Source organism: Triturus cristatus, chromosome 5_2, assembly GCF_964204655.1.
Source record: "Triturus cristatus chromosome 5_2, aTriCri1.1, whole genome shotgun sequence".
Classification (NCBI taxonomy): domain Eukaryota; kingdom Metazoa; phylum Chordata; class Amphibia; order Caudata; family Salamandridae; genus Triturus; species Triturus cristatus.
The window spans coordinates 305,964,765-305,981,207 of NC_140588.1; positions in this window are offsets into that span (position 1 = coordinate 305,964,765).

Below are 16,443 nucleotides of genomic sequence, written 5' to 3' on the forward strand. Positions count from 1 at the left end.
ACTACTCTCTACTACTCACTCTACTACTCTCTGCTGCTCTCTAGCACTCACTCTCTACTACTCTACTACTCTCTCTCTACTACTCACTACTACTCTCTACTACTCACTCTCTACCACTCACTCTACTACTCTCTACTTCTCACTCTCTACTACTCTCTCTCTACTACTCACTCTCTACTATTCACTCTCTACTACTCACTCTCTACTACTCGCTCTCTACTACTCACTCTCCACTACTCACTCTCTACTACTCGCTCTCTACTACTCTCTACTACTTACTCTCTACTAATCACTCTCTACTACTCTACTACTCTCTCTGCTACTCACTCTCTACTACTCACTCTCTACTACTCTACTACTCTCTACTACTCGCTCTACTACTCACTCTCTACTATTCTCTACTACTCACTCTACTACTCTCTCCTACTTTCTACCACTCACTCTCTACTACTCTACTACTCACTCTCTACTACTCTCTCTCTACTACTCACTCTCTACTACTCACTCTACTACTCTATACTACTTACTCTGTACTACTCTCTACTACTCACTCTCTACTACTCACTCTCTACTACTCACTCTCTACTACTCTCTACTGCTCACTCTCCACTACTGATTCTCTACTACTCGCTCTCAACTACTCTCTACTACTCACTCTACTACTCACTCTCTACTACTCTCTCTACTTCTCACTCTCTACTACTCTCTCTACTACTCACTCTCTACTACTCACTCTCTACTACACACTCTCTACTACTTGCTCTCTGCTACTCGCTCTCTACTACTCTCTAGTAATCACTCTAATACTCACTCTCTACTACTCTCTACTACTCACTCTCTACTACTCCACTACTCTCTACTACTCACTCTCTACTACTCACGCTCTACTACTCTACTACTCTCTACTACTCTCTCTACTACTCACTCTCTACTACTCTCTACTACTCACTCTCTACTACTCTCTACTACTCACTCTCTACTACTCTCACTACCACTCTCTACTACTAACTCTCTACTACTCTCTACTACTCACTCTCTACTACTCTCTCTCTACTACTCTCTACTACTCAATCTGCTACTCACTCTCTACTACTCTCTACTACTCACTCTCTACTACTCACTCTCTACTACTCTCTACTACTCACTCTCTACTACTCTCTACTACTTTCTACTACTCACTCTACTACTCACTCTCTACTACTCTCTACTACTCACTCTCTAATACTCACTCTCTACTACTCACTCTCTACTACTCACTCTCTACTACTCTCTACTACTTTCTACTACTCACTCTACTACTCACTCTCTACTACTCTCTACTACTCACTCTCTAATACTCACTCTCTAATACTCAATCTCTACTACTCACTCTACTACTCTCTACTACTCACTCTCTGATACTTTCTCTACTACTCTCTACTACTCACTCTCTACTCTCTATTACTCGCTCTCTACTCTCTACCTCTCTACCTCTCTCTCTACTACTCTCTACCTCTCTACCTCTACCTCTCTACCTCTACACCTCTACCTATACACATCTACCTCTCTACCTCTCTGTACATGCACACATATGCACATATATATATGCATATATATGCATATATTACCTACTGGCGATAGCCAGTAGGTAGTTATAGTTAGGACCACGTTTCCATAGGAAAACCTCAACATTCTATTTTGAATAACTTTGGCGCCGGTCGACGAATCCTCGCAAATTTTTCAAAATAGGTGGGGCGCTACGCTCCGCTCCTACCCTGAAAGTCTCGGGGGGATCCGTCAAGCGGGGGCTGAGATAAAAGGGGGGTCCCAAAACGCGTTTTTCCCATGCATTTTTCCATAGGACCTTTAGAACGAGCTACAGCCCGAACGGCTGAACAGAATTACTCAAAATTTGGCAGAGAGGTAGTCCCTAGGTCAAGGAAGTGCCTTTTGTAGGTTTGGTGTAAATCTGTTCAGTAGATTCTGAGAAAATAGCCTTTAAATCAATATATATATCTGAGCCAGCTTACGGTACGCTTACCGTACGCTTACGGTAAGCGTACGGTGGCGTGCGCGAGCGCGATTCTGATTGGCTCTTAGATCTTAGTAAACATTCGAATCGGCCGAAACCAGGAAGCGGCGGCCGCCATTTTGTCTCTCGCACTGAGAGTGATTTTTAAAATATCAAGCCCAAAAACATGTAAAGGGGCTGTTTTGACAACTCCCTCCCACATAGTCATGTTGAGGGAGTCCCCAAACATCCCCCAAGTGCAAAAACGGTTTTATTTTTTTTTCGGCAATTTCGCGGGGTACGCTTACCGTACGCTTACCGTAAGCGTACGGTAAAAAAATAAAAATAAAAAAAACACTATCCACACTTACCCCACCCCCTGTGCTTTTGGTGGCCGAAGGCCACCAAATGTACAGGGCTTATGTTAAGGGCAAAAAACACTATCCACACTTACCCCACCCCCTGTGCTTTTGGTGGCCGAAGGCCACCAAATGTACAGGGCTTATTATAAGGGAAAAAAACTTAGCATTTAAAAAACCTTGCAAATTCACTGAAAAAACCATAGGTTTCACACATGTTATAGTTAGCGGAAATTTTACTGATAAAAAACCAGTGAAATTCCCCCGTTATAGTTAGCGCAGGCAACTATAACTCACGCGACTGCAATCTTCTGCTGATGACATATGTGTCTTTATGAAAAAAAAATATTTGTAATATATGTATAGCTAAAAATGTATGGAAGAAGACATGGGCAAATAAGTGTCTAAATACAGTATTAGCATCAGCAGAGGATTGCGGTCGCGTGAGTTATAGTTGCCTGCGCTAACTATAACGGGGGAATTTCACTGGTTTTTTATCAGTAAAATTTCCGCTAACTATAACATGTGTGAAACCTATGGTTTTTTCAGTGAATATATATATATATATATATATATATTCACTTAAAAAACCATAGGTTTCACACAGGTTATAGTTAGGTGGATATTTCACTCGTAAAAAACCAATGAAATTCCCCCGTTATAGTTAGTTCAGATAACTATAACTCGCACGCCCGCAATCCACTGCTCATGACGTCACATATTACATCACTCATGACATGGTCAGTGGCATCACTCATGACATCACTGATGACATCATCCTTGTGATAGAGTGGCGGTCGCGCGAGTTATAGTTATCTGAACTAACTATAACGGGGGAATTTCATTGGTTTTTTATGAGTGAAATATCCACCTAACTATAACCTGTGTGAAACCTATGGTTTTTTAAGTGAATATATATGTATGTGTATATATATATATACATATATAAACATATAAATATAATCTGCATATCTATATAAATATAAATTCATGCAAACATATACATATATGCATACATATGCATGGTATGTATATGAAAGTTTGAAAAACTCTAATACAAGCAAAGCTAAAAAGCCACCTAATTACAAACCGAATTGCTTTAACTTAAATGAGGGCGAGACCTATGGCATTTTCAATGCTTGTTTACTTTGATTCCAATAAAAAAAGGCATTCAGATGTGTCACACATTTTCCATAAATTCTGAATGGTAGCACTCTAGTTGCTCATTAGATCACTGTAGTAAAGCTACTGCTCACCAGGGAAGTCTGCTGCTGGTATTGAAAGTGCATGTTTCAGTCTGCATGGCAGAATTTTTTATTGAAATAGAAGAGGATTTGAGAAGTCACTCAAAATGTGCCCTATTTTTTCTTTTTTCCTCACTAATCATAATTTCTATGGCAAAACGAACCTCCTCATTGTGTTCCTTTTAAATTAAACTACTCACTCTCTACTACTCACTCGCTACTACTTTCTACTACTCACTCTCTACTACTCACTTTCTACTACTCTCTACTACTCTACTACTCTCTACTACTACTCTCTACTACTCACTCTCTACTACTCACTCTCTACTACTCTCTACCACTCCCTCTCTACTACTCTACTACTCACTCTCTACTACTCTCTACTACTCTATCTCTACTACTCCCTCTCTACTACTCACTCTACTACTCTCTACTACTCACTCTCTACTACTCACTCTCTACTACTCTACTACTCTCTACTACTCTCTACTACTCACTCTCTACTATTCATTCCCAACTACTCACTCTACTACTCTCTCTACTACTCACTCTCTACTACTCTCTACTACTCACTCTACTACTCTCTACTACTCTCGCTGCTACTCACTCTCTACTACTCTCTACTACTCACTCTCTACTACTCACTCTCTACTACTCTCTACTACTCTCTCTACTACTCACTCTCTACTACTCACTCTCTACTACTCTCTACTACTCTCTCTCTACTACACACTATCTACTACTTGCTCTCTACTACTCACTCTACTACTCACTCTACTACTCACTCTCTACTACTCCCTACTACTCACTCTACTACTCACTCTCTACTACTCTCTACTACTCCACTACTCTCTACTAATCACTCTCTACTACTCACTCTGTACTACTCTCTACTACTCACTCTCTACTACTCTCTACTACTCACTCTCTACTACTCTCTCTCTACTACTCACTCTCTACTACTCACTCTCTACTACTCACTCTCTACTACTCTCTCTCTACTACTCTCTACTACTCTATACTACTCACTCTCTACTACTCTCTACTACTCATTCTCTACTACTCATTCTCTACTACTCTCTCTCTGCTACTCAGTCTCCACTACTCACACTCTACTACTCTCTACTACTCACTCTCTAATACTCACTCTCTACAACTCACTCTATACTACTCTCTACTACTCCCTCTACTACTCACTCTCTACTACTCTCTACTACTCTCTACTTCTCACTCTCTACTACTCTCTACTACTCACTCTCTACTACTCACTCCACTACTCTCTCCTACTCACTCTCTGCTACTCTCTCTACTACTCTCTCTCTACTCTCTATTACTCATCCTCTACTCTCTACCTTTCTCTACCTCTCTCTGCTACTCTCTGCCTCTCTACCTCTACCTCTCTACCTCCACATCTCTACCTCTACACCTCTACCTCTCTACCTCTCTCTACCTCTCTCTACACGCACACATATGCACATATATGCATATGCATTTATATATATGTATGTGTATACATATATATATTGACTGAAAAAAACATAGGTTTCACACACGTTATAGTTACGAATTAGCATTTAAAAAAACTTGCAAATTCACTTAAAAAACCAAAGGTTTCACACATGTTATAGTTAGCTGGACATTTCACTCGTAAAAAACCAATGAAATTCCCCCGTTATAGTTACTGCAGGCAACTATAACTCACGCGACCGCAATCCTCTGCTGATGACGTCAGATATTACATCACTGTATTTAGACACTTATTTACCCATGTCTTCTTCCATTAATCTTTAGCTATACATATATTACAAATATTTATTTTTCATAAAGACACATATGTCATCAGTGATGTAATATCTGACGTCATCAGCAGAGGATTGCGGTCGCGTGAGTTATAGTTGCCTGCAGTAACTAAAACGGGGGAATTTCATTGGTTTTTAACGAGTGAAATGTCCAGCTAACTATAACATGTGTGAAACCTTTGGTTTTTTAAGTGAATTTGCAAGGTTTTTTAAATGCTAATTCGTAACTATAACGTGTGTGAAACCTATGGTTTTTTCAGTGAATTTGTACGTTTTTTTAAATGCTAAGTTATTTATTTATTTTTTTCAGGTTTTTCACCGTGCGCGCACCGTGAAATTTTTTTTTTTTTTTAAATTCGCGAGGTGCGCGCACCTTGCGCACACGGTTCACTTTGTGCACCGTGCGCGCTCTGTGGGCGCTCGGTGCCCTTCGCGCACCGAGCACCCACGGGTCGTAGTCCATGCCATGCGCGCTTAGTGCGCGCACCTCGCGATTTTTTAAAAATAAAAAAATTGGTTTTATCTCCCTTGGGGGTCCTTCTGTGACCCCCTGACCAAGGCTAGGGGGTCAGGAACTGTTCACTATGCCCCCTTTTCAAGTTCTCCACCTTTTTTTTCCACCCCCTCAGACTGCGAGAGACAAAATGGCGGCCGACACTTCCTGGTTTCGACCGATTCGAATGTTTACCGACATCTAACAACCAATCAGAATTGCGCTCGCGCCCGGCAGGGTGCGCACACCGTGCTCGCACGGTGCGCGCGTATAGATATTGATATGCTTTTAAATGCTATTTTCTCAGGAAATACTGAACAGATTTACACCAGACCTGCAAAAGGCACTTCCTTGACCTTATGGCTACCTCTCTGCCAAATTTCAAGTAACTCTGTTCAGCCGTTCAGGCTGTAGTTGTGTCTAAAGGTCCTATGGAAAAATGCATGGGGAAAACGCGTTTTGGGACCCCCCCTTTTTCGGCCCCCGCTTGAGGAATCACCCCGAGACTTTCAGGGTAGGAGCTGAGCGGAGTGCCCCATTAGTTTTCAAAATTTCGCGAGGATTCGTCAACCAGCGCCAAAGTTATTCAAAATAGAATTATGAGATTTCCTATGGAAACTAGGTTGTAACTATAACTATCTACTGGCGACCGCCAGTAGATAATACATACATATATAAACATATATATAATCTGCATATCTATATAAATACAAATATAAATGCATGCATACATATACATATATGCATGTTATGTACATGAAATTTTGAAAAACACTAATAAAAGCAAAGCTAAAAAGCCACCTAATTACAAACAGAATTGCTTTAACTTAAACAAGGGCGAGACCTGTTGCATTTTCAATGCTTGTTTACTTTGGTTCCATCAAGAAGGCATTCAGATGTGACACATTTGCCATAAATTCTGAATGGTAGCACTCTAGTTCCTCATTAGATCACTGTAGCAAAGCTACTGCTCACCAGGGAAGTCTGCTGCTGGTATTCAAAGTGCATGTTTCAGTCTGCATGTCAGAACTTTTTAATGAAATAGAAGAGGATTTGAGAAGTCAAAATGTGCCCAAAGTTTTCTTTCTGCAGTACTAATCATAATTTCTATGGCAAAATGAACCCCCTCATGTTGTTCCTTTGCAAATTAAATGTTTTAAATGTTACCACTTTATTCCAATCAAGATGGCTTCAGGTGTGCCATACCTTTGTCATAAGTAAGACTGTTAGCGCTCTAGTTGTTCTTTAAAACACTCTGGGATTTCTGTCATTGGGCTATACTTGGGCTACATCTCAGTGATATCTGTGCTACATTTGGGCTCTTTTGTCTCTGGTGGCCATCTTGGGAGACTTCTTATGAAGTTTCCTAATTTCCTCATTTACTGCAGTCTCCTCAGTAGGCATACTGTCAGTTTTTTACTTTGATTCAATGAAGATGGCATTCAGATGTGTCACACATTTGCCATAAATTCAGAATGTTAGCACTCTAGTTGCTCATTAGATCACTGTAGTAGAGCTACTGCTCACCAGGGAAGTCTGCTGCTGGTATTGAAAGTGCATGTTTCAGTCTGCATGTCAGAATTCTTTAATGAAATAAAAGAGGATTTGAGAAGTCACTCAAAATGTGCCCTAAGTTTTCTTTCTGCAGCACTAATCATACATTCTATGGCAAAATGAACCCTCTCATTTTGTTCCTTTTTAAATTAAATGTTTTAAATGTTACCACTTTATTCCAATCAAGATGGCTTCAGGTGTGCCATACCTTTGTCATAAGTAAGACTGTTAGCGCTCTAGCTGTTCTTTGGAACACTCTGGGAAGCTGCAGTAGAACACAAAGGAATCAACTGACAGTCTCTGCCCTTGTTGGATGTACATGTTTTACTGAGAATGTCAGACTTCATTCTCACATGACTGAGAAAGATAATGTGAATTTACAGAAAATATGCTCTCAGTTTAGCTTATAGATCACCTTCCAAACCTCTGTGGGAAAAGCATGTGAAAATAGTTTTCTCTCAAACATGATTCATGATATCCCAGCAGAAGGCTTTTTCACATGGTAAAATCACCTTAGAACATACCACAATTCCTAAAATGAGTATGGTACCATCAACAAATGATTTATAATGTAACTAAAGTCTTAAAACCTTCTATTAACTGCAATGCAATGCTTTTTAATGAGGTGCTATCATGTACATTTGTCCCAAGATGGCTGCCAACACTTCTTGGATGAAGTGCTGACAGCCAATCAGATCTCACAATGAGATGTGTGGTTAGGCTCCGCCCAGATATATATATGATTTCACTTTTGATTTTCTCAGGAACTACTGAACGGATTTACACCATATATGCAAAAGGCACCTGCCTGACCTGAGGACTACCTCTTTGCCAAATTTCAAGTAATTCTGTTCAGCCGTTCGGGCTGTACCTTCGACTAAAGGTCCTATGGGAAAATGCATCGGGAAAACGTGTTTTGGGACCCCCCCTTTTTTCTCATCCCCCGCTTGACTAATCACCCCGAGACTTTCAGGATAGGAGCTGAGCAGAGCGCCCCATTAGTTTTGAAAATTTCACGAAGATAAGTCAACCGGCGCTAAAGTTATTCAAAATAGAATTTTCAGATTTCCTATGGAAACACGATCCTAACTATAACTATCTACTGGCGACCACCAGTAGATAATATATATATATATATATATATATATATATATATATATATATATATATATATATATATATATATATATATATATATATATATATTACCTACTGGCGGTCGCCAGTAGGTAGATATAGTTAGGACCCTGTTTCCATAGGAAATCCGCAACATTCTATTTGGAATAACTTTGGCGCCGGTTGACGAATCCTCGCGAAATTTTCAAAATAGGTGGGGCGCTACGCTCCGCTCCTACCCTGAAAGTCTCGGGGGGATTCGTCAAGCAGGGGCCGAGAAAAAAGGGGGGTCCCAAAACACGTTTTCCCCATGCATTTTTCCATAGGACCTTTAGACACAGCTACAGCCCGAACGGCTGAACAGAATTACTTGAAATTTGGCAGAGAGGTAGCCATAAGGTCAAGGAAGTGCCTTTTGCAGGTCTGGTGTAAATCTGTTCAGTATTTCCTGAGAAAATAGCATTTAAAAGCATATATATATGTGGGCGGAGCCTAACCACACATCTCATCCTGAGATCTGATTGGCTGTCAGCACTTCATCCAAGAAGTGTTGGCAGCCATCTTGGGACCAATATACATGATAGCACCTCATTAAAAAGCATTGCAGTTAATAGAAGGTTTTAAGACTTTAGTTACATTATAAATCATTTGTTGATGGTACCATACTCATTTTAAGAATTGTGGTATGTTCTAAGGTGATTTCACCATGTGAAAAAGCCTTCTGCTGGGATATCATGATTGAGAGAAAAATATTTTCTCATGCTTTTACCACAGAGGTTTGGAAGGTGATCTATAGGCTAAACTGAGAGCTTATTTTCTGTAAATTCACATTATCTTTCTCAGTCATGTGAGAATGAAGTCTGACATTCTCAGTAAAACATGTACATCCAACAAGGGCAGAGACTGTCAGTTGATTCCTTTGTGTTCTACTGCAGCTTCCCAGAGTGTTCCAAAGAACTACTAGAGCGCTAACAGTCCTACTTATGATAAACGTATGGCACACCTGAAGCCATCTTGCTTGGATTAAAGTGGTAACTCTTAAAACATTTAATTTAAAAAGGAACAAAATGAGGGGGTTCATTTTTCCATAAAAAGTATGATTAGTGCTGCAGAATGAAAAATTAGGGCACATTTTGAGTGACTTCTCAAATCCTCTTCTATTTCATTAAAAAATTCTGACATGCAGACTGAAACATGCACTTTCAATACCAGCAGCAGTTTTCCCTGGTGAGCAGTAGCTTTACTACAGTGATCTAATGAGCAAAAAGAGTGCTAACATTCTGAATTAATGGCAAATGTGTGACACATCTGAATGCCTTCTTGATGGAATCAAAGTAAAAAACTGAAAGTATTTCCTACTGAGGAGACTGCAGTAAATGAGGAAATTAGGAAACTTCATAACAAATAAGTCTCCCAAGATGGCCACCAGAGACAAAAGAGCCAAATGTAGCCCAAATATCACCCAGATGTAGCCCAAGTATAGCCCAATGACAGAATGTCCCAGAATGTTCTTAAAAACAACTAGAGCGCTTACTGTCTTCATTATGACAAAAGTATGGCACACCTGAAGCCATCTTGATTGGAATAAACTGGTAACACTTAAAACATTTAATTTAAAAGGGAACACAATGAGGAGGTTCATTTTGCCATAGAAATTATGATTAATGCTGAAGAAAGAAAATGAGGGCACATTTTGAGTGACTTCTCAAATCCTCTTCTATTTCATTAAAAAATTCTGACATGCAGACTGAAACATGCACTTTTAATACCAGGAGCAGACTTCCATGGTGCAGTAGTTTTACTACAGTGATCTAAAGAGCAACTAGAGTGCTAACATTCAGAATTTATGGCAAATGTGTGACATATCTGAATACCTTCATGATGGAATCAAAGTAAAAAACTGAAAGCATTTCCTACTGAGGAGACTGCAGTACATGAGGAAATTAGGAAACTTCATAACAAATAAATCTCCCAAGATGGCCACCGGAGACAAAAGAGCCCAAATGTAGCCCAAAATCACCCAGATGTAGCCCAAATATAGCCCAATGACAGAAGTGTGCAAAACACTTATTATTTTGTGTTTTTGCAGTGTTATATAGTGCAGACTTGTCAGGTATTGGAGTGCTTTACATGAGCATTGGTTACATCACACAAGAACAAATTCATTTTGGTTGTAGACATGGGGAGACTAAGTGATTTGACCAGAATCACAGAATGTCGAGCTGAAGCAGAAACTTCAACCTGGTTCCCCAGTTGCAAAGTCTGCAGTTCTGGAAGTAACACCACATCCTCTCCCCTAAGTGCAACATTTAATCAAGTGGTCAACTGGATAAAAAAACATAAAGATAACAAATAATTTAAAAGTGCTTTGTCGCTATTTGAAAACTCAGAAAATATGTCCTTATTTTAGTCTTTTAGAGCACTAACCATAATTTTGATGCCAATAAGACCCTCTCATATATGTAATTTCTAAAGGAAATGCTCTAGGTATTACAGTTTTGATTACATCAAGATGATGTCAGGCGTTCCACACTTTTGTAATAAATATAGAATGTTAGCAATCTAGTTGTTCATTAGGATACTGTTGAGAGGCAGAGGCCAGGGGCACGGACTCTGAAAATTGAAGGCAGGTAGGAGGGTGCAAAGGCAACAATTTAACCACACTGAGCAGGCAGGAAGGGCCGTGGAAGCACAACAGACTATGGAGGGCAGTGGAAAGGGGGGCAGGGGCAACAAACCAACAATACAGGACTTGCAAGAGAGGCTGTTGGAGGGAAGATCTATTACGGGTCAAGGAAGCTAGGGGCGGTCCCCAGATCCCCGGGAGCCACCACAGAACTGAGCAGGAGAGTGAGTCAGGGACAAAAGGGGCACCTTAATTTGAGCCGGGGTGCCTAGGAACGCTTGCTCCAAAAATGAAGAAAACAGACATATGAGACATGGAATTGGAGGCAGAATACAATGGCAGTTTAATGAGAAGATGCAACTTCAAAGAAACCGCAGAATAGAGACATAAAGTACAAAATACAGAATCCAGATAATCATACAGCTGTCATAATATTCTCTGTATCTCAATTAATGTACTGACAGAGAGAGAGAGAAAACACATCTATAAATGCATCATGAGAAACAAGTTACACCAAGGAAAATGTTACCTAGGAACACTCACGTTTACTCTTAGAGCAAGCATTCCTGCAATTACAATACAAAATCTTTTAAATGCAAAAGTAAAGAGAACAATGGTTAAACATAACATAACATTTCATATAGGTAAAAAAGAATAAGATACTTCAAGCAAAGCAGAGCAAGACATTTTAAGCAAAGGAAGACAAGAGCTCCCAGCTCTTGGGGAAAACCTGCACTGCCTGTTAACCTACATACAGACGGCGAGGTAGTCCGTCGATATCTGTGGGTGCTCCCTTTTTATATCATTTTGTGGGCTCCTTTGCACGCTACATCTACCTACGTATGCTACCCAAAAGCTTCGTCTGCAGATTTTACCAGACATTTCGTCATTTACCCACTTAATGCTGACAATGGACTGGGTGAAAAGGTCAGTCTCTCAGGCCAATCGCTTATCGTAAGTTCCATAGAGCAAGCAGAAAATAATGGGTATTGTACGGGAATTCAATATATTCATGTATAAAATCTCCTCAGTTCTCCTAACTTGACGCTCTGCGGTTGCCACTTCCTTAAAAGCGGGAAACCTGCCCAGGAAGCAAGTACCAGTCCAGGATGCAGCCTACTGTATGTCGACAGCTTCAGGGGGATGTTGAACTTTGATACCGAGCACGGAGCACTCGGGTAGGGTGGGGGCTACTAGTTTGGATCAGAAGGCCTCGCAGACCTGCCTTCAGACTGCTATACACTAAAATTGCAGAGCTATGGTCAATTTAACAAAGAGGCCTACATATTGAACAGAAGGGCCTACACAGGGGTTTTATGCTGGCTGAGTGGTAAGGATGTCTCAGGATAATTATATAGCAACACAGGACCCGCTGGTCAATTTAATACGGCCTACAAATGCAGCTGGCAGGGCAAGGACAAGGGTCTCATACTTCAGGTGTGGACAGAACGGGCCAGGGGCCCCCTGTGATACAAAATCTACCCTCCTTCAAGGCTGTGGCAATGTAATAGACCATTGTGGGCAGAAGGAAGAGGCAATGGTAGTACAACCATACATGCCAACAGACCCGATTCAGCCAGGAAACGTCCAATGTTTTTAAGCTCAAATGGGCTTTATTTGATCTGTCTCCTGTCTACAATATCCTCTTTTTCAATGTAACTCAAAGGGGAAAATCAATACCCCAGTTTTTTTTCAAAATCTCCCTCTTACCAAGTTCAAAATGTTCGCAAGTATGGTACATTGGATCATGGAAGGAAATGGGATAGGGACATGGACTTGGATAACAGAGGACAGAAGGGACATGGAGAGGTACACCAAACTGACCCTGCAGGGCAGGCATCAGGGTTTGCAGCAGCACAATACACCACACAGGGCATGCAGGACGGGAGTGCAGCACAACAATCCATAGAAAGCAAGAGGGAGGGGACAGGACCATGCACATGGACAACAGAGAACAGAGGGGCAAGAGGCAATGGTAGCTAGCTGACCATAATGGACAGACAGGAGAGAAAACTGCAGCATAACAGACCATAAAGGGCAGGAGGGACGGATCAGGGGCATTACAATGGAACAGACAAGCCAGGAGGGAGGGAGTAGGGCTGGGGGCAAGGGGGCAGGGCAGGAGCAGCAAGATAGCCATGGAGGTCAGGCAGGATGGGCACTAGAAGCAAGACACACCATGAAGAGCAACAGTGAGACTGTGATGGCATACACACAGACCATGGAGGGAAGGTGGGAGGGGGTCAGGGGCAGCTAACTGACCACACAGGGAAGGTGGGAGGGGCCATGGCAGCACAGAAGACCATGCATGGCAAGTGGGAGGGTTAGTGGCAGCACAATGGCTATGATGGGCAAGAAGGAGGGTGGAGGGGCATGCACAAAGGAAGATGGAGGATAGAAGGGAGGGTCAGGACCTGTGCACAGACAAGAAAGTTCAGGGGAAGGGACCTCACAACAGACCACACGGGGCAGGCAGGAGGAGCAGTTGCAGCACAACAGACCAGGGAGGGCAGAAGGGTGTGGCAGTACAATGGACCATGTAGGACAGGAGGAAGAGGATAGGGGCATGGCATGTGGACAGGCAGGGTGGAGGTGGCAGGGACAGGTTACAGTCATCTGACAATGCTAGGCAGGTGGGAGGGGAGTGGCAGCTCAACAGAACACTCAGAGTAGATAGGAGTGGCAGGTCCATGGGACATGGTGGGCAAAAAGGATGGAGCAGGGGCATGCACAAAGACATCAAAGGGCAGGGGGAAGGAGAATAGGGGCAGCAAGCTAAGCACAGAGTTTAAGCAGGAGGTCAATGATGGGGCATAGAATTGGGCAATGGAGGGCAGGAGGAGTGGACTGGTACATCATACTAAATTGAGGGCAGTGGCAGCCCCTCAGACCATGCATGGCAGGAGGGAGGAGGCTAGTCCATGGATTCACACAACAGAGGATAGGGAGGAAGGGGATGGGGCAGCAAGCTAACTGTTCAGAGAAGGCGGGTATTAGGAACTTTATTGTTTTTAAAACATTGTGTCTGTGCGAACTACTTAAAATATGAACAAGTATGCAGCATAATCTCACTTTTATTCAGGAAGAAGAGGACGTTTGTGACTGTGACTCCGGGCTCACTTGGCAGAAACACCCCCTGACCCTCCACCCCCTATCGCAAAATGTAATGCCCGTGAAAAGGGTAGGTGAACACAGTGTTATATAGAACATAGTCCTGAGAGCACGATTGAAAATGAAAACTAGATATAGTGTATGGTATAAACTATGCACCAAAAAGTGTGATATAAGATGAACTGGGCGTGAAATATAATATGCAATACATTGTGCGCAATGACAGATTCATTGGAGAGTGCGAGATAGCACAGGCACTAGCGCGTGCTATGCGATATGCGCCTTGGAGTGTAATATGCACAGGGCAGTGTTGTGTAACCTAACTAGTCTCTAAAGTTGTAATATAAAATATGTGCTGGGGAGTGTAACGTTGCATATGCACTGTGACAAAGATATGGATCCCATATTGTAATATGTATGGCATAGCACTGTGCGTTATAACATAGGCATCGAGAAAGGCACGTTAGATGGGGCAATATAACCCGTGCGAAGACAAGTGTGGCATGACATATTCACGGGGTGGTGTTACAGTGCACATGGGCTAGAGAGTGTCATAGCATATGCACTAGCTAGTGGAATACAACACAGAGGTGTGTGGCACTCGGCAGGCAATGGTGGGTGTAACACAGCATTGGGCTCTGTCAGGAGCACGCTGTGACTCTCAAGTGATGTTCGTCCCCTTTCCAGAGAGTAAAATAAAAAGTATTACACATCCGGCAGTGGATGTGTGTTTTATTAACCGTGAGGGGGGTTTCTTGCATAGTTTTGGTCGAATTTTTGTCGAATCCCCTTTGAATGGCTTGGTGTGCATGTGTATTAAATGTGCCCGTCAATAGCTACCCATGTTTGTATAAATAAACGACAAGGGTGTCTACCAGGATTAGGCACGGTAGGGCATCAGACATGTCAGAGCTTCACTAGTGGTGTAAATACATTCCACGTGTATTCATTGCATGCATAGTCGCCTTTTAATGAATATCACGCAAATCGTCATGGTGATAGGTACGTACGGTTTGTCCACCATGTCCTAGGTGTGTCTATAAATATATATTTTTTAAAAATAATAAAAAACAGTGGCCGGCCCTGGGGATTGGGGTCAAAAAAATATAATTAGGAGACTGGCCCTGGGGGATGGGGTCATCAGGGCCAATAAATTAGAATAAGAAGGGGAACCAAACAGCCCCCTTCTTAAAAAACTAAAATAAATAAAAGACTGGCATCGTGCCGGAGGCCATGCCCCCTCCGTGCAGCACTCTGCAAACGCGCCCCCAACAGGCATCTCCAGTATGCGCCAGGGAGCTGCGCTGCAGCCAGGTGTTCTGAGGCCAAGCCCCTTTTTACACCTCTCTGCAACGCAGCTCTGTGGCGCTTACTGGAGGTACCTAGTGGTCTAGTTTGACCCTAGGGACCCTTAGGATTCAAGGGGACTTAATCTCTCAACTTAGAACAGCCACAGGGCGCGTTTACACAGGGGTGAATGGAGGGGACGGGGCCTGAGGTGACGTGTGCAAACACGCATTATGGCACGTTTTAAATTGGGGATATAATTTCCCTTCAATACTGAGGGCCCCTGGGGGATAACTAGCCCACCAAGTGCTTCCAGTAAGCGCCACTGAGCTGCATTGCAGAGAGGTGGTCCAGGCCGTGCCACTTTTTACACCTCTCTGCAACGCAGCTCTGTGGCACTTACTGGAGGTACCTAGTGGGCTAGTTGGACCCTAGGGACCCTCAGGATTCAAATGAACTTAATCTCCCAACTAAAAATGGACACAGGGCGTGTTTACACAGTGGTGAATGGAGGGGACGGGGACTGAGTTAACGTGTGCAAAAACGCCCTGTGGCCTGTTTTAAGAGGTAGTTTTAATCCTCATGCCCTATTATATACTAGGGGCTTACAGAGGAGGTCATGCTAATCACAGGGGGACCCCAACGCATAATGTTCCCTAGTGTATGTAGGTGTTTTCACTGTATTCTAAGTGTCTTTTAACATAGCACTGGCTCTAGGACTGGTTAGTCAGACTCAGTTACCACCAGTATCCGTCTGAAAAAGTTGAGGGTACAGGATGATTTTGCAACAAGGCTTCTTTCTGCTCTTCTTTTTGTTCTTTCTGCACGTTATCCTTCTTCCTGCACTTATCTTCGTATTTGAGG